Raw genomic sequence first — 21,358 nt, 5'->3', positions numbered from 1 at the left:
GAGCAGACTGGGTGCATTTGGACGCAGTAAATCTGATGCATTTTTTTGTGTGTCAGACTTTCTGCCCATGCCCAGATCAACTCGATGGCACATACATAGTTACTGCTATCCCGGATAAAACAGACTCATTCTGCAAAGGACTAGCATATGCTCTTGTGTTTATGGCACCTGTGTATTTTCAGTTCTCTGAAGTGCTAAAATGGACCTCAACATAATTTTATGCTGTTTAAAGTTACAGCATAACTTATGCTGCTTTTAACTGCTGAGGGACTCATCCTTTACATCCAGGAAGGGGAAGAAAGGACCATGGAGTTTTTTCTCTAGGAGCCCCATGCAGTAAGTACCCTTTGCAATCTGTTTCTGGTGATAATATCTGCTGTGGAGCTGGTGAAGGAACAAGGCAAAATCTGTCCTTAAAGATTCAGCTCCAAAATATGCATTTTGTAATTTTAACTACATTCATCTGCACCAAATATCAAATAAAGAAAAGAAATGGAAACATTGTGAATTTGCATAAGACATAGAGCTTGTGAATTAATAGGAAGAAGCAAGAAACTGTTTATTCCGAAAAGGAAAGGTTTTGTTAAGAAAATAAAAAAGAATAAACAGTTTGGAATATGCTATATCTTCAGAGTTGTTGCCCCTCATCAGAGAGTGACACTCTATTAAAACAAATAGTATCTACAGAATACCAATAGGAAAAACACATTTGCATTTTTAGTAAGGATATTAAAAGAAAAGAGATGTAAACAATCTTGTACCCTTACTGATGAAAAAGAAGGTGCCCTCAACTTTCAACTCAGCTGCTCCTGGATTTTGGAGGAAATCAAAAAATACAACTTGAGTAAATTGACTAACATCAGTGATCATATCACTTGTATCTGCGGCATTCAAACCTTACCAGCATTATGTGCTGAAGTAGGTGTCCCATGTTTGAAAATTAAGTTCGCAAGTCCTGGACACTTAAAGTGTACTTGCCAGTGGAAGATAAGCCCCACTGATTGAAAAGATTTATTAGTGAAAGCTAATATTCAGAATGCAGGCAAAATGGCTGTATTTGTTTCAGCAGATTTGCATTCTTTTATGCCAGAAAGGTGTTTACTGATACTGAACTTCAAGTTAGTGAAGTCAAAGATGATGTCTTCCAGTTTTTTTGATGACTGAATCATTTCCTATCCTTTTAAAACACCTTATTTAGCAATATGTGCATGCCTTTTCTCAGCGCTTGAGTATGACTACTTTTGAATCATCAGATTCAATTAGTGGCACCATGTCACCTAAAGAGCAAGGCTAAATCAGATAAAGAGGATAAGAGGGAGCACAAAGTGGTTTAGTGTGAAAAAGGATTAGATGCATTTATTATAAAAGGGCTGCTTCTTTACAGGAGTAAGGCAGTGTCCCACAAGTATTTGAAGACTACTAACGCCGTTTGGGGGAAAAGAGATACTTTACTTGCAAAAAAAAAGGCAAAAAAAAGTTTTAAATTTCAGGATTAAATCAGGAAGAAGCACATTCATGCATATTTCCAGAAAAAGCGCCCTACATTCAGCCATGGAATAATCTGGCAAGAGAAGAAATTCAAATCTCATTTGCTGGGGCTTTTAAAATAGAAGTCAGTATTATTTCAATAATACAGTAATAATGCAGTAATTCCCTACTGAAATACAGGGAATGATCTTGTGTTTCCAGGAGACAAGTATGACAGATCCTCCTATCCTTGCAGCCCCAGTAACACTATTGTGTATGATGGGACCATCGTCTTCTATTAATGCTGCCTGAGGAAGATAGGAATACCCGAGATTCACCTAAGTCATAGTTTCCTCCCCTTTACACTCCTTCCAGTGATACTGATGCCCAAATGACAGTGTTTACAGCTTCCTTCCATGCTAGACCCACTTGGGGACGTCTTAACACACTGCTTTTGTAAAGAACGAGAGAAAAGTATCTATCTTTGTCTACCGCCTTGCTCTGGCTTGCACATCAACACAGCACAAGGCAGAGCACAATGTTCTCATCACTATAGGTAATGGCCCACCTTAACATTCATATCATGAGCTAAACATGCCATTTTACAATCTTTTTCTTTAACAATGCAATTATTATGGCACAGATGGCTTAGATACAGTCTCCCATAACTGTAGGATATGCGAGGCAGTCAGATGAGTGATCAAGACTGTTACTTGTATTTTAATCTCCTGTCAGCCAACCCAAAATTGCACTACATGAACTAATAGCTCCTTCAAACTTCATATGTATACCACAGTTATCCCAGAAGATAATAAATGCTGTGGTAGCCATTCGACAGACAAAACCACCAAGCTTTTAACAGTTTCAATAGTTGAGATTAATGTGCCAAATTTTAGTATTTCTGAAAGAACATAATCTCAGTGTTATCTGCAGACCACAGAAGCAGCAAAGGCTAGTAAAATGATATCTATTCAGTTTCTTCTTTTCCTGTAAGTCCAAAGCATTTTGGTATAAAGAATATGCAGTTCAATGTACTTTTTCGATAACTACAAAATGAAAACCATCAGACTTTATGCTAGGTAATGTTGCAGCAAACAGTTTTACCTACTCTACTTCTTTATTTATATAGAAGTTGTCAGGTGAAAAGGATTGTGCTGGTTCTGTCGTGGTGCTTTTGAGCGCAGGAACGAATGTCTGTGCTGCTCCCCTGCGAAACAGGAGTGAGAACTTGGCGGTTGGATTCATTGCACGTGGTCAGGCGGAGCAGACGTGCCGAGCACTGAAGTCACCAACCCATCAGGACTTTCCCTGTGCTTGAGATGCAGGACGAAGAAGAAACTAAGCTTGCAGGTGCACCAAGACAGGACTGCTGGAGCCCTCAGCTGCAACAACTCACTTGCTGAACTTGGCCGTAGTGCTAAACTTTCAGCTTGTATGGTGGTTTCTAGTACTGTTTTCCTAAGTTACCTCTCCAGGAGTATTTGAGACCATCCACTGCCACAGAATTACTCTGATGATTGCTGTCAGTACTGCTAACAGCCTTGTTTCATCACCAGATTTTGCATCTTTCAAAATATCCTCCGAGATGATGAAAATCACGTTGAAGAACAATTTGAGAAATACTATCTGAATGTACAGGTAGGCGTTTTCCTAGAATCAATTTATTTCCAAACTGGTTGGAACTGCTTCCACACCTGGCATACATGCCCAGTTTTGCCAGAGATAGGTGGATGCTCCCAGTGTCACATATGAGAAAAACAAATGAGCACAAAAGGATTTGGAAATGGACAGAACCACTTTCACATTACCAATGGGTTTTGCCACTCTTTTTTCATGTCTCCTGTCAAGCTGTCACAAAATTATGATTGTAAATCCCTTGTCTCTCACCTTTCTCCCTGCCACATACACATCACCATCTCACACATGTAGAGCTCCATAGCTCAGCCAGTCTCCACCGATTGCTCTCCAAGGCTGATCTTTGAAAACCTAGTAGATCCTGCTGTATTTTACTGACATACATTTTTGACAACAAAAGAAATATTATTTCTGTAAAAATGTGAAGTCGTTGAGGTATAATGGAAAATACAAAAGGACCTTAAGAGGCTAAAACGTCCTGTGAAGAAAGAAATTTGGAAAATGCAGAGAAAAATAGAATGCCTGGTAGAAAATAACCTGACGGAAGCGTACAATACAGTGCTGACACTTTGTACTTAACTAGTGCCTTTCATGGAAGGAGATAATGTGCTTTACCAGGCACTGGGAATGATTCTTCCATGCTACACCTGAGGTAGCCAAGGTCTCAAAATGTTGTGCGACTTGCTTAAGATAAAACAAAGTGAAGAAAAATGCAGGTAGTGGGAGAAATACAGGCTGTCTGCGGTGTTACATTCCTGGTCACAGGATGAAGGTCAAGGTCAGAGGAAGGCCAGAGACTACTTCAGTTGTTGTGGGATTCTTCACCCTATGTATTTTAAATTGTTCCTGATTGTAATCAAGCAACTATTTTGTTTTCATTGTTGTTTCTCTTTTCTGGCTTTGAGTCAGCTTGTGATGGACTCTGTTCCCATGCAAGGGAGTAAAAGCAGAAATCTCCCATTACCACCTTAATGCCAATCTCTGCTCCCTGCTTTTGCCTTCTCCGGGGTCCAGAGAAGAAAACCAGTGACGCAAACACACCTTCAGCCTCCCTGGAGATGACAAAAAAACTCTGGACTTAGGCTATAAAAGGCTTTTCTTCTACTCTGAGATTGTGTTTGCTCAAAAAACCCCATACCCAAGACCATAGCTTCTGAAATATCTCCTTTTCTTGTTTGGGTTTTTGGGGGGGTCGGGGGTTTTCTCTGTATGGACTCACCCCTTTTCTTCTTCCTGGGCTTTTTCTGCCATGGCTTCTAAACACTGCTCCGTTTAAAGAGATTCTAGGTAGGTGTAAATGTTATGTATATAAAAGACCTTCGATGAGACAGAGGATAAGCATACACTTACATAGTATTTTGCTGAGCCAATAATCAGTCCCAGGCTAAAAAGCAACCCCAATGCCCTGTGGGCTATGTGTTTACTTAGGCTATCACTGTTCAAGTCACAGCTCCATTTTAGGAAGCACTAACCCCTGGTCTATGGAGAAAAGAGGTCTTATTTGCTACTTCCTTCAGTTGTTAATAATTATTATAATTCCAAGCAAGTTCCCAATTAGTGTGAGCTAAACGCTCAACCCTTCCCTTCATAGTTTCCTAAATGAGACTCTCTGAACCTAAATAAACATAATATTTAGTTTCATTTAAATACAGAAGAGAGTCAGAGATACTTTCAAAAATATTCCTAGAGCTACTGTTCAAATAATTCATACCTGGTCTTTATCTGGCTGTTACGTTCATCTAGAACAGCTAAGTGTTTAAAAAAGAAACAGATCTCTATTTCATGGGTTCTTGTTTTAATTTTTTTTAATAAACTGTCACAGGCAGAATGTGGAGAGCTTTTAAACTGGTTATATAACTCTCAGAAAGATCCACTCCCTCCTTAGTCATCAGTAACACTATTAAGCGAGCAGCTGCAATCCACACACCCTTTTCTGCTTTTATCATGAAAACAGAATGAAATTTATCAGTTATCAAATACAATGCCTTCTCTGTATGAATAAATTATCTTGTGGTTATAACTTACAAAATGTTCCCATCTCTATTCATACCAAATGCATCAAGTCATTTGGATGACAGAATGCTACAAAAATTATCTGAACTGTCAGGAAGCTGCAATGACTTATTGTATAAAAATTATTCCAATTTTTACCAACTCAAAACAGCAGCAAAGAGGGAAAAAAGAGAAGTCTTTCCAGAATATTGGTCATATATAGTACAGAAGTGAATCATCATTGAAGAAATCATGTTTGTTCTTTCTAAGGAATCAATGATTTACATGTTAATGACACTTGACAAGAAAGTCATGATCCCTTCTTTCAAACAAATCTCTCCCCCCCACCCCCCCCCCGAACGGTACTGTATGAAATTTTGGAAGTATCAATAACTTTATAACACAGATGAATCTACAGTACACATACCTTCTTCTGTTTCCCACTCAGATAATGTCATCCACCATGAAATGATGTAAAGCCTGAATCACTAAAGTCACACCTGATTTTTAAAATATTTTTAATTGACTCTGACAAAGTCTGCACATCAGCTGAAAGGAGCTCCACTGATGAGGGAGACATACAGAGCTTACCGATAGAGCTGGAAACTAGCAGAGGTCTTTAACCTGGTTTTTATGATTTTGCAGCTGGAATCAGATCAAAGTGTGTCTGACAAATATTTACATAACTGTAAAGAACATGTCAATCTATTAAAAAAACAAAAAACATTTTTTCTGTCCATTTCAGTGATTATAAAGCCAGTTCAAGGTTTAGGTTTTCACAGTAGAGTATGTCTTTTCAAAAAGATTTCTCATAAAATAAAATTGTAGCTTCATAAATCAGCAAAAGAAGTTTAAAAATAAACTTTTTTTTTTTTTTCTGGAGACAGCAACTTCTCCCTCAACTGCAAAAACTTGAAGCAGTTTTCACTTGAGCTGAGTCAACACAGATTGAGCTGAAGCATCTGGTCCTATGAAAGCTGCTGTGAGAGTTTGCAGAATTTTAAATCCTATTTCAGGAGCATCGTGGTGACACTGTAATTATCACACTGCACTACTAAATAGGCTTGAGCTCCATTTTAAACACACAGAGCTATGCTCCAGCATAGCCCAGAAACAGTAAGCTAGGCCTCGCCAGTGGCCTGGCTAGTCCAATATTGTCTCCTGCAGCAGCCTGCTCAGATCTCTTCAGAGCAAGACGAAAGAAATCCTGAAATAAGCAATTATTAAATGACTCTTTAGGGGGAGGAAAGTCTTCCTAATCCCCCAGTAATAACTAAAGTTTGGGTTATGCCTCAAAGTGTTGGGATACTGAATTTTCCAGGGTCACAGAGGTGGGTCCTCAGCACGTAGGCTGGTTTAACAGCACTGAAGACAATGCAATGGCCATGGCTGAGGCACCAGCCCAGTAACTGGTGTTTCTTTTTAATCCCTGTTGTATGTCGGAATGCCTTATACTCCATATGAACCTTCACTCATCTTTTTAACCCTAGTTCTTTTCTTCACTGATATCCACAGACATTGTAGATGTACAGGCATTTCGTGCAGTACAAATATTTAATCTGTTTTTCATCTAACTGTACTTTAGTTTGCTTGCTCCTGCATCTGTGAATAATTGGAGCTTTTAGTTTACCTTTTTCATCTCTTTGCATTGCTTACTATCCATCTCCTTCCTAGACTGAATGGTCACAGTCTTCCAAATCTTTTTCTCCTTTCAAGCCTTTCCTCCTTCTACTATTCCAATCTGTTTAAAAAACGTTCTTATCATCGATCTTCATATTTTTGACAGTGGAGAAAAAAAATACCCCACATCAGTAGAATAGTATTAATCAACACAGACCACAGAATTGCCCAGATTATCCCCAAAAAAATGCCTTTATTTATCGACCTCACATGCAACAAGGTCCCACGTTCTTCCTCTGTCAGGCTCTGCTTAAGGAAGTTGTCACTGAAAGAAGAGTGCTACCACGGAGGAAGTATGGGACTTCTCTAGTCCTTTGAGTGGGACCAGGTGACTGAAAAGCAAGTTCCAGCCTTGGTCCACTCACTCTACACAAACCTCAGCCTTTGCATTTTACTCATAAATGTTAAAATAGAAATACCAGAAAAATGCGTTAAAGTTGGAACAAATGCACTCCAATGCCTTTGACCTTGTGATCCATGACACGCATCACCAGTATTTAAATTATAAGATGTGCTCATTCTGCCTATAATTTCCTAAGTAACATCTTGAAGCAGAGAGCATTACCTTTTTGATGTGAACCTACAACATGACCTTTACCCCTTACTGTAGGCCCTAGGAATTTTCTAGGGAAGACAGCAGACAGAATATAGAGCTGGTAGCAGAAGGAACAGTATTTGACCTTTCTGTTGTTATTAATAAACAAACAACATGTTGCCATGTCCTTAGCATAGCACACTGAAAAAAAAGACCTTTCTGTGCCATACATTGCCCTTTCCAATGGCAGGGTGTTTATTCCTTCCGTCGTTCCTCCCTCTCTTTTTTCAAGAAGGCGACTTGTATCTGTATAATTCCATCTTGTATCTGTATAATTCCACCTTAGTTTATTCCAGGGCATGATCAAAAATACTTGTGGTTGTGCTGCTGTTGCACCAATTATTATAAAACTCTTTGATTTGCCAAACACATCTCATTTTTCCTTTTACCCTAACATTTTTCTTAAGTGATGCTCTCCTGAGTAATCATGGAATTAACTTAAGGAGTGTTCCTCCTGCATCAACCTTAACCCTGTCTCCTTTGATCAGACATTATCCAAACTAAAAATAAAACAGCTGAAAATCCTTCCAGATGATCACAGACAACATACGTACAAATTGTGCCTTACAAAATGATAGACGCAACTATAATCGGTCTGGTCTGTCTGTGTATAGATGACTCAATTAACAGGAACAAGGTAAACTGAGGCATCATCTGGGCTTCTGCTACTCTAGTGTATGGTTTATCCATAGGCAAACAGGAACATATTGTTCTGACAGTGGAAAGGCAAGATGGGAAACTCCTTTGATTTCCTGCCATTTATTGAGGTTGCAGACATAGTACCTCAGAAAAAGAGGCTCTGTAGTGCCACACTGTGTAAATCTATTAAACGTCTGCTTTTGTCTACTAATATATAGAAGGAGTTCAAAAGTTGAACCAGGTTGCCCAGAGAGGTTATGGGCATCCTTGGAAATATTTAACACTTGACCCTGGGCAACACTTGACCCTGAGTGGGCCCACACTGAGCAGGAATTGAACCAGATGAACTCCAGAGGTCCCCTCCAACCTAAAGGACCCCATGATTCTGTAATACATATCTTAAATGCTTCATTTCGGATGTATTGAAAGGCAACGTAGGTTTTTGATGACCAACCCTGCCTCAAGCTTTCTTCCTGGAAGGAAGCAGGTATCAATGATCTACATACAGTGCTTATGGAAGTGAGGGCCTCAGATCAAAGACACACAGTCTATAGGCCATCCGAGGCTACTGCGAGAATAAAATATTCAAATGCAAGTTTTTTGTTCCTTGAGCCTAACCTTGCTGAAAGGAAAATGGTAGATGCATAGAAGTGCTACAAGCCACAACGACATATGCTCTTGAAAAACTAGCCCTTGTTTTCAGATTTTGACAATCACAATCTTTCTTAAATTTCAGAATAACATCTTCTTTTGTATTTCCTATTGGAAGTATCTAACTATCTGACCATCTTTCATTAATTGAAAGAAGGAAAATCTGTCATTCATTCATAAATAGGAAAGCAGAAGAAACTGGTCTATGTTTTTAAAGTGTAAGACTAAATAAGGCTAATTCTGAATTATGAACTTCAAAGATAAATCTAAAATACAATGTTGACATCCAAATTTCAAGGAACGAAGGCATCAAATAAAATTACTAGATTTCAATGTGACCAGGCCTGTCTAAACATTCACTGGGGACAGCTAGACAATATTTACAAAAGCTGTTGCAACATGAGCCCGCATGCACAACAAAATGCAAATAGTATGAATTGTTGTTAATCACTTTTCATGCAAGTGCAAGGTCACTTAGACACAGGCTTTAAAAAAGCAGAGTGAGGAGGCTTTTAGTGAAGCAAATACCACCTCCTAAATCTGTCTATAACAAGGACTGATTTTCTCCTCTGTTTCTCGTCAGAGCGAACATTAGTGGGAAGAAATTACAGTACTGTGCAGATGCTTCCTCCCTGCCAAAATGAAGGCATTTAGGGGAGAAGAAAATAGAAGTTGCCTACTAAGGCGTTTGTTTCCTTCTAGCAGTTGGGTAAAAGTATGAAAAAAGAATTATATAACAGAGAATACACCAAAAAAGTACAGGTATATCCTGCGTCTGGTCTTGTAATGAATCAAAGACCTTAAAAAAAAAAGTGCATGTGCGCACACGTCTCTCTTACCCCAAGTTTAACGTTGTGGTTTTAATTAGATGTGATAACATAGTCAAAACCGATTTTAATGATTAAGACAAAAAATCTTCCTGGATATGAGGGTTGTAGTCTAAAGTGATGAATAGGTTCATTTACCCAGCTGATAAACATGAATGAAGCCTAGATGGGGTTCTTTTCCCTAGAAATGGATGCAGAAAAATGGTTAGCTAACAAGTCCTTTATCAACTTCCTGTGATCTGAAATCTCAAAGATCCCTTATTAAATAAGGATACGTTCAAAGGGGTGAGGTCAGAAGGAATGTGATAAACTGTCAAAGAGCTTATAGGAAAATGTTGCTTTAAAAGCCCTGTAGCATGTAAGATATATCAAACAAGATGAAAGGCAACAAATGTGCTTAGTTTAATAAAGGATGCCTCTTTCAGGCCAAAAAACCTACTTTGACTTCTAGGCTGGCTTTTCAATTGTAAGTGTAGGAAGACATATCAGCCAAAAATACAGGAGTTCATCAATTCTTGGGGGAAAAAAAGAAAAAACCATAAGGAACCATCAAATTACTTAGAATGTTCTTAAAATTTTACTCCTAGTTTCTTAATTCGAAACTCTAATTTAAGGCCAAAACCAGGATTTAAATAAAGCAAATCGGGCTTGTTTTATGGGGTTTGTGTGGAATATCTCCTGGAAACTCTGTGTTCCCAAAGCAGAGTGTAGGGTAAGCACTGAGGTTAGTGATGTCCAAAAGGAACAGGGGAATGGCAGAAAGGCAGCCAGCTTACAGGCAGAGCATACAAGAGGGAAATGCCTACGGTACTAGCATCAACACCTTACTTTAAATAACTTTAAAGCTATGGCAAAGCATCAATTTTTATGTCAGGGTACTGTCCTAGCAAAAAAAGTAGAATTACCTAGGGAGAGGTTATTCAAACGTTAGCTATAAAGACAGCATACAGACACTTTGCCCAGTAGGACAAAGATAAAGCAATCCCTTGCCTGTGCCCTAAGCAGTGCCTGGTGACTCCAGAACTCCAATATATAAGAGCTACTAAACTAAATGATTTGTTTTTAACTTAAGCGTGTTTTCCAGAAAGGAACCCTGTCTAGATCTGAAGAGGTAAGGAGACAGAGAATATAGTCCACACTAATTTGTTCCACCTATCATTCACTTTCACCATTAAAAAATTGATGCCCAGTTTCAGCTACCAGCCATTAGTTTCTGTTGTGCCTTTCCCAACTAAAGTAAACAACAACTTCATTTCTGACATTTTGCTCTAGCTCTTGCAGACTGTAATCAAGGCATATTACAATAGACTGGTCTCGCCAAGTATATTCTTTAGCTTTAAAATCCTTTTTTGTGTTTTTCTCCTGAATCTTCTCCTTTTGCTCAAGTCTCTTGATCAAACAGTGGCATCAGAACTGCACACACCGTACTATGTGTTACCAATCAGAACAATGCTGCACCCATCTGCTTTTACCCACAATATTTATACTAACATGCTCAAAGACCGAATACAGACTTTCTGCTAAAGTATCGCCCTGGTGCCCGTGTTGAGGTGTTCACCCACCATAATTCCCAAGTCCTTCTGAAAGTCACTACTTTCCTGCACACAGAGACCACGTTTCTGTAAACATGGTCTCTGTCCCTTGTCCCAATGTATACTTGCTCTAGCAGATAGACCTTCCCAAACAGTCCAAGTTGCACCCCATGACCCCTCTTCCTAGAAGATGCAGTTATCCGCTTATTATATCACTGTTTTTATTTGTTTTAAATCAGCAGTAACTTTTAAATTTCATTTTGAAACTTTATGAAAAAAACAAGCAACTTCTCAGATCCTAGAAGTCCCAAAACTAGAATGACATGTAGAACGAAGTCAACAGCTTTATGAAACTGGATTTATTTACCCAGTTTTCTCTCTGTCTTTCAATCTAACTTATAAACCCTGCAAAATGAAATCAGGGTTGTTTGATGAGACTTATTTTCCATAAAACCATGTTGACTGATATTAATAAACTTCCTATCCTTTAAGGTGTTAATAATTACATCCAGTCTCATTTTTTCTATTAGCCCAGGACTGATGTTAACTTTTGGTTACCCATGTCAGACCAACAATACTTCTTCTTGTTCCAACATTAGAGGTAGTGATAGAACTGTGATAGTTCTCTCAAATTGCAATATTTTTCTGATATTTACTAAAAATTAACAGTAGCGCAGCAGATATCTTCTCAATCAGCTACTTACAAGTTCTGCTGCTACAAAACTGCTTATCCCTAGCAGATGTTGTTTAACATCCTAATTGTTTATGAACCAGGATCAGAATGACTAAATTATTTTCATGTAATAAGGATACATCATCCTATTTCTTTCCAAATACAGAAAAGAAATATTTCTTGAACAGTTTTGTTTCTCCTGAATCGTACTAGTAACAACTTTATAATTTCCACTCCATATTGAACTGACAAATTTGCCAGCGTTTCTTTTGTTCTTAATCTATTAAAAAATTAAAAAGCTCCTACTGCTGTTAGCTCTGTCAGACACAGATTTTTCCTGACAACTTTTTATTGAGATTTTCTGCTTTTAGTTATAATGAACATATTTAGGTTATGATCTCTAGTCTCTGGTCCCCAGATAGATAGCCATCACATTCAAGTGCTATAGCTAATTCATCGTTATCTGTCATACCAATGACAATTTACTTTGTACTGGAGGCAATACTCTCCAGCTCAGACATTACTTACTGTCTTTTTCAAGAACTTAGATATTTTATTTGTTGTGTGAAATCGAGCATGTGCGATCCAAATTCAGTGTCTCTTTCCACACATTACACATAAATCTGTATCTGGATAGGGACAGGGGAGAAATCATAATCTGTACTGAAAGTACGACAGCAGAACATCTGAAGTAAAATCTGAAAAGTAACACACTGTGAGACAGCAGGGGTTTTATTCAAATAGTTTCAGCATCCATAATAAAAAAAAAGATAAATGTCAGCAAGCAACAGGAGAACCTGCGAAACAAAACTAGGTGATTTAGTCTGACTGGTAATGATATAAGACATCATGGAAGCACAGAAAATTACTATAAATGAAGATAAATATAAATCCTGACCCTAAACCACACAGGAAAGAGTTTTTGTAGCGGAGGGAAGCAGCATTATATCTGAAAAACACGATAAGAAATCAGTGAAGAGATGACTTCAACAGAGTATGAATGAATACAAATCTTGAGTTATAAATATGTAACATAGTACTGGTATTTCAAAAGCCAGTTGACCAAGAAAAGGAAGTCAGTTGCACAAAGTTAAGAAACAGCTCCAAATGTCAAGTGTTCGTAAGATATTTCAGCTCCACGTGCAAAATATGTCACATGTGCTTAACCCCTAAAATTATGGCTTCTCAGAATAGCTTCTTTCACAGTGTGCGAGATTCGAAGCTATTCTCAGGTTTCTTCTTTCAAATATGCTGGAATCGGTTTAAGAAGTAACTGCAGCCAAGACACTAATTAACAGTGACACAATACAATTAAGTTCAGCTTCCTCCATGGAGTAATCATACCATAAAGTAATATTGTCACACTAATCTTCTGAGAGGGGTACTGTAAAATAAAAAGTGAAGAAGCTAATCAAAAAGACACAGCAGTAAAGAAAGAGTGCACTAAACTTTTTAACCACAGCATGAGGAAAACTCAGGATTTTTAAACAGTTTTGCTGGTAAAATACCAATACTTCTATCTCTAAATAGCACAGAAAGAGGAAGAAAAGAGAAATAATGGTAATGGGGTGAGTACTTCTATGCTTCAGAGAATAGGACTTAATTTTAGGCAAGTCAATAGGAAGAAATGACAGCAAGTAAAATGCTTCCAGGGAAAAGACCATGGGCACCCTGCAGAAGAGTTCAGTGAAGATTTCTGCTCACTCTGCAAATCAATAAAACAAACAATGCTGGGATGTACAAGGTACTGAACAGAAAATAATACTGGAATGATTATAAGGCTGATACGTGAATCATTACAGCCTTAACTGGAACACCGTGTTTAGTTCTCTGAAAACAAAGAGGAGCACCAGAGAGTGTGGAAAATGCCCTCCACCCCAACCCTCTAGTGCCACAGAAAGACCAGAAGATACGGAGAATGAAGATATTAAGACTTACGTGGGAGAAACATCAGTGAGGTAGCAAAAAACCCCCTTAAAACAAACACAAAAAAAGGGAGAGGGTTCTTTAGAAAGTAAATTTTATACCCACTTTCATATTCATAGTGATAAGGGGATGATTAACTAGACTGAATAGTCACAAATGAAAAATAAAATTTTGAATAAAATGTTGAGCAAATCCAGAGAGTTTGCTCTTCTGTTGTAGCAGCAGGAACTTACATCTCACAATGAAAGAGCGCTTTTTACAGATAATGCTTTCATTGTATACATAAAGTTCTAGACAGCATTTTAAAGTTTATGTAGAAGCCCTTCCTAGCTTAAGGGACAAAGCCAAAAATGCTTGTTTGATAATTAAAAAATGGAAGATATACTTGAACATCCTGGGCCAACTGAATCTTGACAGTGAATGACAGATAATATCATTAGCAATAGGTAACGAAGGGCCTTGGGAGGGACAATTGGGGGTGCCAGGGAAAGATCATGGTCAAAGTAAGAGCTTTGAAAAATAACTTTGTAGCAGATAAATGCGTGCATGGAAATATTGTCCTCGGCAAGGCCTACCTCTTTCCTTTCCCCACATTTCCCGGAGATGCTACAAATACGGGTGAATGAGAAGGAGGAAGCCTGAAAAGACAAACTGTGGCAAGCAAGATCATCAAGATCATACTGTGCCCCAATATTTGCAATGTAAAATCAGGAAACCTCCAAATTTGTGTGTCAGGACAATATAACCTCACACTCTATATACAATTCTTTCAACATGTTTAAAACTCAGAAGAAAGAAAAACTAACATTTCAGATAAACGCCGGAATTTCTTTGAGAACTACATGATATATACGGCAGCAGAGTCTCCTGCAACATCCAAAATAATGTTAGCATTTAAGTTTTCGTGCAGATGTAATATTGAACACTGCATAACATTCCTTGGAGGCCCCTCTGGGTTAGACATCTTAGTGTCTCCTGAAAACCTGCTTCCCAAGGGCTAAGACTCCAGGTAGAAAGGTAATTACTGTTTGGAGGAAGCAACCCATGGTGCCACACAGTGTGCTCATACAGCAGTCTTCAGAAAATAGGTAAGTAGGAGAGTGTGGCACTTTAAAGCCCTGCTCAGCCTCCACAGCTCAGCCTTGTGCGGCAGCCTGTCACAGTGCCACACATGGACTGAAATAGCTCAGCAAGTTAGTACTATTCTGCACCGATTCTTTAAAGAGGACCTCTTGAGAAATAGTCACTTTAGATAATGAGGCCTCATGAAATGACCTACTTGATCATTACTGAACATTTTTCTCTATACTTTTTCTGATGGGTTGAATGGAAACAGTATGTTTCCTTATTAGTAACACTCCCTCTCTTTGTCTTCCAAAGCTGCCTTTTTTTCATGAAGAAACAGTCTGATTTTGCAAATGAGGAAAGTAAATATTGACTGGTCCTCATATTGAGTCATGCAGTCTCTGCCGATGGACTAGAATGAGGTTATCATGATAAAATGATCTTCTTGATCAAGCCTGGATCAAGGTGTCCTGTCTCCTACAATCCAGGTGAAAATCAACTAGTCTAACACACGAATATAATGTTAGACATCCAGGTCTGAGTGAATTGGCCTGAGCACTCTGTATTCAATGGAAAGAAAACAGCATTTCCAAAGAACGATCCAGCTCAGCCCAAAAAACGTGTCTAAAAATGTCAGATGAAGCACTTTCTGTAATTGTTCTCTTCTCTCCATCACCTACAAAATGAAATTAGGATTACCAGATCAGATTTAGAGGTTTAATTCCAAGGCAACTATAGCAAGATAAGAGGCAGAACCTCCTTCTCATCTCATATGTCTACCCAGAACACTCTAACATACGCTTAAGCTTCTTCTTTCCCTACAGATTTTTAAGGCTTGCTATTCCGGGTACATGCTAATTGCCGTAAAATTGGTCCAAGCTCAACAAGGGAGTGGGAAAGGAACACACTGAACATCCATCTGCTTACCCCTTGCGGATCTTTGTAGGATGTCCTGACTCCGAAGAAAATTCTTGGCTCCGAAACCTTTGAAATTTCCCAAAACAAGTATCAGGACCTGGATCCTACTTTCTTATGCCCACGTTCTGATGCACATTTTTCCTAAGGAAATACCTACTGCATTTATTTATTCTTTTCTTCACTATCCAATGGTATACAAAGAGATCTCATTTCAGTTACCTTCAGGTCAGCTTCTACAAAATAATTTTTTAAACGTTCTGCAGCTTTCTGAAAGACAACTCATTTGCATCGCTTCGCTTGGCATTCGAGCAGTGTATGTCCTCGGATGAGTCAGCTCATGGAGCCCAGAGCACAGAGCCTCTGCAACCAAGGCCTGAGCTCCACCGCCTTTTCGGACGTGCAGAGTAAGACACCACAACTGTGAATCATGGTTCCACCTCAGAACAACCTGTGCCTCTGGTGTACCAGCCCATCTCCCACGAAAGCCCAGCCCTGCAGCTTGTTTGGCAAAATGTCCCTTCACTTCGCCGGTATGAATTACATTTCCATTTCTAAGGCATTTACACTGATTATTTTTAGGACTTCCTGCGGAATGATTTTACTACCAGACATCAAGTGAGAACAGATATAACCCATCTTATTCTCCCCCTCCCCTGCCTCCACAGAAAGTAGGGAGAAAAGCCTCAGTGTGGTGACAAATTACAAAAAACTGCAGTGGAAGCAGAACGAGCTGAATGGCCACGAGATTGATCCACAGTGCTGTGCTGGTGTCCCCACATAGGTCCCTCATTATTTTACAGCTTGAACCAGGAAATCCTCCCTACTAGGGAGAAAATGCTCCTCTCTCCTCCATGTTTGTTGTGTACCTCCTGAAGCAATGCAAGAAAAGGAGGGAAGAAGATCCCGATAAGCGTCATAAGTAACTTGCAGCCCTTCAGATGGCTACCGGGAGACAGTAAAGTTTTTGGCAGACGGGGGCCAGATGGCTATGATAATTCTTCTGCTTTCCTGCACCAGCACCACATGGCTCCATGCAGACAAGACAGAGAAAGGGCAGATTTTCTCCAGATCTTTCTCCAGTCCTAGAGACTAGCCATCACCAGGCAGTCAACAGCTGGCTGCTGGTAAGATGAGGGAGGATGGAAAGCTGAGCTTGAAATGTACCGTGCTTAACCACATAAATGTCACAAACTCCTGCCTTCACTTCCAGAAGACTGCTGTATTGCTTGGCCTGCTCTGTCTCTAGTGGCCTTTGCTTTTCACCAGTTAACAGCTGTTTTCTCCTCATCTCCCTCTTCAAAAGCAAAACTTAGAAAATACCGTTTAAAAATCCTTTTTTAATTTTCACTGCATACACCTCTGAATGAAAAACAGCTGGTGTTTCTTTTGTTTACAGATGTGCACTAGAAAAATCAGCTATGCTTATTTTTAACATCAGGTCAGTTTTTAAACTAATTTCAATTTTTAATATTAAGCACAGACTTCTGTGCACCACTACTGAACTCCAAATGAATTTATAAATACACTGTATATTTGGATTTCGGAGAAAAACAACTCCCTTGCTTTATTACTTATAGAAACTGCTGGTAAATGGTATTAGCCTCATCAAGGGGCGGCAGCCATCATTTGGTGTTGTTTGCTTTTAAGAGTCCTCACTACCTGTAGGTAATGATAATTCTGACAACCGACAATCTTCTCCCAATGAAGGAAAAGGTTTCTTCCCACCTGGATCAAAAGTGGGATGTGGGAGTTCATCTCTGGAGAGAAACAATTATAGGCATGAGACAGTCCTTGAGAAAATGCCTGAAGTAACCGTGCCTGACTTTAATGTCCTCTTTCATTTATTTATCTCTTAAGGAACTGAAATACTGCTACGGGATTTCTATGATAATTGTGTGGGAACAGCATTTCCTCACATAACTTACATTTGATTTTAAGAAAATTAAAATGTCTCTCTCCTCCTCCCTTTCAGGTAAGTGCATTGGAATATCATCAAGAATGTGGCAAATTATTTTCTTTTCTTATGAATTAAATTTAGGCTTCATTACAAAACAGCTTAAGGGCAAATTTTTTATTGCTTACAGAACCAGACTTTTAATAGCTTCCAGAAAACTTTCTGAATTGCTTCCTTCAAGTACTGAAATTGTTAATTTTATGTAATATTATATCAACTTCTGTATCTTATTACAAATGTTAGAAAATGTCCATATCTGCAATTTTAATTTATTTTATTGCTTCCACCTCTGAAAAACAAAAAATAGTGGGGAAGCAAGATGATATTCAAAATGACTAGCAGTTCACCAGTCATTAAAAAGTTGAATAATTGAGTCCCATTTCTAGCTATTCCCATTTAAACCAACAGAAGCAAAAGCATAGGCTAAGAACTCAGGAGAAACCAAAGATTTCACAGCCAGATAAAACAAGATCTGTCTCTACCGGATCTTAGTATGCACCTTCATCCCCCTGAAAGAACAAGAGAAAACTTGTGGGGAGAAGGAAGCCTAACTGTGCATAAATGGACTGGAAAAAAAACTTGGAACTTTATTTCAAAAAGTGCTGAAATTATAAAATATATTTATATGAAACAAACAAAGACATCTCAATGCATTGAGTCCATCCATTTCTTGACTATGAAGTTCCTTACATGGTCAGACTGACAGCAGTGTTTTGGAAAAAAGTCTCCACCACCACTACACCAAACAAATTACTCAAAATACAGTTTTACTAAAAATCCTCATTAATTTTTGTACAGACAGACCACGCACTACTTCAGGACCAACAAAGATGAATTTTTTTCTGCAAAATCTTTTCCTATCGACAGATGCCTTTTCTGTCATCCACTTAGCCCCCATCTCCCAAGTTATCACATTTCCGAAGAGACGTGGATACAGTCACTGCCTTTTAACATGATGCATCTTCCTCTTGAAACCTACAAAGCACACAATACACAGTGCACAAGTCTACTAAAATACTTCTTTCGAGAACCTCCTCTGAAATTAACCATTCCTAGTAGACCCATTCGTCTCTGACAAGACTAATTCCTAGTGATGTAAGGACAGAGCCAGGACAGGAAAGACCAGGAGACGTCGTCTTCTCTACAGCTACTTGTATATGTGTTTTAATACACGTGAACGTGTGTCCGCTATACACAGTCATTCACTGCTGTCACACACCAGAAACTACTCTCAAAGGTAGCTTTAATTTCATAAATAACAAACAGTTAAGCTCTGGAGACGCTACTAATGAACCTCCATATCAAAAGTCCTGCTTTGTGGCTGACATCATAATTTGATCTTAAAAATATTTACCTGGCCTGAAAATTGCTATATACAGAAAACAGAATGAATATTCTCTCAAAACCTGAAGAATATTTTAACTTAATTAAGCGTTTACAAAGAAATTACTTACATTTGCAATGCTAATCAGAAGAACATCACATTAAATCTTGCATGTAATTTTTGTCTCTAAGTAAATGCGAGGCAGCTTGCTGTTACCCTTTCAAATTTACCAGATTTTAATCTTTCTGAAAAGTCAAGCATTACTTATAATTAATAAAGATTAATAACAATATGCACACTGTCCAGCATTGGGACCCAGTCCTGCTGCCAGGTATTTTGGTGAGTTTTAAACCCAAATGGTCACTGACAACCACCGGGATGTTTTTCTGATGGTGACTTCAGCAGGGTAAGGACTCTGCAGTGTATCCCATGTGTGATCGTGCTCTGTTGATTGACTACCTGCATCTTGGGAAGAATTTTGGTCTCTGTTTCTGCAGGGTAACCAAGGGGGCTCCTCTTTAACGGGCCAACAAGGTCCTGCTGTTCTGAACCGCATGGCCGAGATCTCAGCTTTCAAATCTTTAATCGCACAGAGTTAGTACAGAGTCGGGAAAGCAGCTTATAGCTAACATTTCAAAAGCAGTACTATTGTCAGGCTGTTTTTTCTTCATACCTTCTCCTTGTTCGCCATTATAACTTAAAAAAAATCACATCTTCAGCATCTCACAATTTGGGAATTTAAGTCACATTGATCAGTAAAATTTGTATCTATAAACATGCATATCTTTTGATATCAAATGCTTAGAAATAACTCCTGTCTAAATTGTTTCTCAAGGGACTAACATTTGTGATTCTCTGTCAATCTCATGAAATCATACCATCTCGCAGTATTCAAAACCATCATTGTAACTTTCCAGGAGCTCTGGAGTTATTTTTCTAATCAAGGTTCGGCATCTAGATATCACAGTGAGAAGTACTATAAAAATCCACTTTATCAACAGCTGAGATAGATAGAAAATTCTTTTCTATTAACACAATCAGCAGGCAGTTTTCAAGGAACAAATTTAAGAAACCATGAGGATTTCAAACGAGACATGATTTTCTATCAATGAAGGTGATGAAAAGAAAATGGAAGGGAAGAAAAACCACAAAGGGGGATATGTCTTACAATTGTCCCTGTCAACACATGCTTCAGGTGACCAAAGCAAACTATGAAGGCGATATATTACTTCTTGTCATCAACCTGCACAAAAATCTGCCAGGAACCTGCATCTGCTCTGAGAATACATGGAAGCTTACAGAAAGAAGATATTGTCTGCAAGCTGAGCTTCTTTGCTGCTCTTCTCCTTCCACACAGCTTCATGGTGGAATGCAGATACTGGGTTCCTGACATTATTAGCTCCGCCACAAATATAACTTAATTTGGTCTCAATATGTGAAATGTTCTATTAATTCTCCTTTAAAAATAAAAAAAAGGCCAAAGGTTTAATTCTATACATGAAGAAACTGTTTTAGAAACCAGACAACCCTACTAAGTGTAAAAATATGCAAAAATCACCAGGGGAAAAGCAAACAAATAAATAAACAAACGGCAATAATAGAAAAGGTCATCTCAGCTCTTTTACCTCCCTCATGCAGGAAACTGTTCTTCCAAAATTGTGCGTATGTCACTGCAACAGTATCTGGTGAGATGGTAAATACTATTTTGACCTATTTTGCCGTTTGTAGTTTTAGAACATAAACTCTGAGTTTAAAGGAAACAATGAATAAAAAGTTCTCAAGGATAGATGCTGAAGTGCAAGCCCGCGCAGGAAAAAAAAATGTCGTAAATCAAAACAGTCCTTATAAAGCAAATGCTTTCCATTCTTATGAAAAAAAAATCACTAAGAATGCTTTGGCAAAGATTTTTCTTTCCCCTGGTAACCACATTACCTTCTACTTCTTTATCACCCCACAGTCTCTTTTAAAACACTGGTTTCCAAAGCGAAAGTCTTTGAAGCTTGCTCGGAGCCTCAAAGCAGGAGGGGTAGGAAAAGAAGTGTCCCTTGCGGGCAGCCCCCCGGCAGGCATCCCAAGCCCTGGCTGGGCAGTGTTTGGAGCTGGGATCATTCCCTGCCACATGCCATCCTTCCTGTGCTGCTCGGATGTGCGAAGCAGAGGGGCTGGTCTTACCTGCCAAAGGGAGGTCCCTCCAAGGAACTGCCTCATGGAGAGCAGCAGAAGGGGTGGTACAGAACTGAACTGCCCCTGCCTTTTCACACCCTACCGCATCGCATGAGGGAGATGTGTGCATGCTTGTGTGTGCGTGTTTCTCCATGTCAGGGTGTAGCTCCACAAATAACACTTTTTCTCAGAGGCAAAGCTGGTTTAAGAGATTCCTACTTTGGCTTCAGGTCCCTGTGCATCTGCCGTAGCCCCCCGATGCATCACTTGTGCACTTTTTCTGAAAAGTTATTTTTTAACCCAGATTATTTCCCAGT

The 21,358-nt window shown here is 38.9% G+C and overlaps 1 protein-coding gene across 4 annotated transcripts in view; it reads right to left on the bottom strand.

The window, feature by feature from the left end:
• FGF14 (fibroblast growth factor 14) overlaps positions 1-21,358 on the bottom strand; it is a 422,212-nt gene that overhangs the window by 352,383 nt on the left and 48,471 nt on the right. The window contains exon 1 of one of the 4 annotated variants that reach the window (XM_074562125.1): positions 15,610-16,027. The exons of the other annotated variants lie outside the window; for them this stretch is intronic. The gene's annotated coding sequence lies outside the window, so the exon portion shown is untranslated. Of the gene's footprint in view, positions 1-15,609; positions 16,028-21,358 lie in introns of those variants that run through there. 4 annotated transcript variants of the gene reach the window in all.

Source organism: Larus michahellis, chromosome 1 (genome assembly GCF_964199755.1).
Source record: "Larus michahellis chromosome 1, bLarMic1.1, whole genome shotgun sequence".
NCBI lineage: Eukaryota > Metazoa > Chordata > Aves > Charadriiformes > Laridae > Larus > Larus michahellis.
Note: the sequence above shows the minus strand (reverse complement) of the source record. Positions and strands in the feature narration are given on the sequence as shown.